General features: G+C 45.3%; 1 long non-coding RNA gene across 1 annotated transcript; it reads left to right on the forward strand.

The window, feature by feature from the left end:
• The first annotated feature begins 6 nt into the window (after window positions 1-6).
• LOC111735278 lies at window positions 7-2,274 on the forward strand. Its single transcript, XR_002778737.1, has 3 exons — window positions 7-1,289; window positions 1,911-1,982; window positions 2,212-2,274. It is a non-coding gene; the product is annotated as an uncharacterized LOC111735278 (long non-coding RNA).
• The last annotated feature ends 1 nt before the right edge of the window (window position 2,275 follows it).

Genomic DNA, 2,275 nt, shown 5'->3' on the forward strand with positions numbered 1-2,275 from the left:
TTTTTTTTTTGTTCAGTTATACTGGGCTTCTTTGAATTCTGGGCCTCCCCATAGCCCGTCACTTTTGCCTGGAACATTCCTTGGTAGCATGTCCCTCTCCTCATAAGTTTCAGCACATGTCACAACCTCCTCAGACCACCCCCAAGACTAGCTTAGGTCACCTTGCCGTACATTTCCAGAGCATCTTTCCTAACACTTATGTCATGACCTCATCCTTCATTTTTGAATTGAATAACTGCATGAATTTCGTGCGGTCTTTAGCACCTAGTACACGTCCTGGCGTCATGCACAGTTTGTTGGTACACATTGAAATCGAGTTAATACTCACAGTAGGTTTGTGATGGAGTTAGTAGTTTTGTGTCTGTCTCACAGGTGAGAATACAGGAGGCATAAGAAAGTTGAAACTCACTGCAAAATCCCAACTGGCGAGTGACGGAGCTGGCCATGGGTGGGCTTCAGGCCCAGGGCGCTGACTGCAGATCTTGGGCTCCTGCTCCCACAGGTTTATTTTGACATTCTAAGCCTTTAACAAAACGTATGGCCTGTGTGAGTCATCTCTGTTTAGAAAGCCTTTGGGAGTTGAAAGCTACCTCCGGTGATGTAATGTTTTACTCCGGGAGGTCTGTAGGGTGGGGAGTTCCCACTTCTGTTAAGCCCTTAGTAATGTTATGAGTGAAACAGGCAAGCAGCAAGACTGGCTGAGCCTGTGATCTGCCCTCATCGAGAAGTTTTTGCTTTAAACTTAGGAGCACAGGGAAATAGAAAAGCACCTAAATAACTTCTTTATGGTGAATCCTGATTTATAGTAGTTGAGGCTGAACGATGAAATCTTACAGCTCAGAACTCCAGTGTATCACGGTAACCTTGGTAGGCCGGCGGGGCGGCAGCGATGTGCCTGCCCCTGTGAGTAAGGAGTGCGTTTGGTGAGCCATTAGGAGGCCAGGGACATGGGCTCTAGAACCCCCGAAGTCACCCTCTGAACGCTGGAAAATTTGGAGACTTTTTTGGCCAATGGTGCAGTAATCTTAATTTTTAGGGGATGTTCCTTTGCGGAAAAATGGAAGTGGTTGGGAGACTCCCACCCCCACTCCGACCTCTGCCTGACTGCGCACAGTGCGGTTTCCAGGCACGCAGGAGGCCCCGGTCCCCGGCCGGGTTCTACCGGGTTCTGCGTGGTTCTCTCACTCTCTCCTCTTTGCAGTGGTCCGGGAAGTTTACTCCAACGTCCCTGAGCCATTAGTTAGCATGTCTGTATTATATTGTGTGTGCTGCTCTGAAAGCTTGTGGCGGTATGTGAGGGGCGGGCTGGGGAGGTGGCCAGGAATTAAAGCGAGACTAGTTCCGTACTAGTTCCGTGCGGTGGCTGTGACTAAGCGCCCTGTAACAGCCGGTGCCGACTGCCCGAGGGTTGACAGGGGGAAGTGGTGGGGTTTGAGCTGCCGCTCAGCCAGGCAGCAGAATCCATTCCTGAGCAACACAGTGGAAGTTGCACAGGAAAGCGTGTTTGCATATGAGTGTTTATCGAAGTGAGTTGGGGGTGGAATCGAAGATTCTTGGATGAAAGAGTAATGCAGATGGTCACAGAAAACACTTTCAATTTTAAAGTGTTGTTCCTCTTGAACTTTGTGCTTATTTAATAACTATTTCTTGGCTGTTAGTGCTCATATTACATACCTAAACAGAATGGGAAGGCTCCTGACTCTGCCTTTATGAGAAATTCTCATTTGTTTCCTTTAAACCTCAGGATAAAAATGTACTAGTAGTGTTAAAAGGTTATAGAAACGGGTTTCTTTAAATGCTAAGTACTTGGTGTATACTCCTTGATTTTTCTATAAATTATTTTAATGATGAAAACTAGGATCACATTCATGTCGACTAAGCAGCTTACACTTTTTTTCCTCTCTCTTCAGAGCTGTAGGTAAAACTTGCCTACTGATCAGTTACACGACCAATGCGTTTCCTGGAGAATATATCCCCACCGTGTAAGTATCTTGAATTAAACTGGAAATTAACTTGTCTGTGTTGAGTTTTTGGACACCTTTGACCTTTGCTTTTCTATAAAGTCATTCTTCATCCTTACGTGAACACATGTGGTCGATTTTCTTCTTAAACACTCACTCACCAGAGTCTAGTTATAAGGTATGTGGGCTTTTAAAAAAAAATTTAAAGTTTCCACATAGTGATGAAACAGCTTTCCTCATTGATTTTTAGACATTCAGGAAACAAAATGCAGTTAAACTAATTCCAGAGACTGGATATTGTAGGTGTCGGGTCA

The sequence above is a fragment of the Pteropus vampyrus genome, unplaced genomic scaffold (assembly GCF_000151845.1).
Source record: "Pteropus vampyrus isolate Shadow unplaced genomic scaffold, Pvam_2.0 Scaffold21596, whole genome shotgun sequence".
In the NCBI taxonomy this organism is placed as follows: domain Eukaryota; kingdom Metazoa; phylum Chordata; class Mammalia; order Chiroptera; family Pteropodidae; genus Pteropus; species Pteropus vampyrus.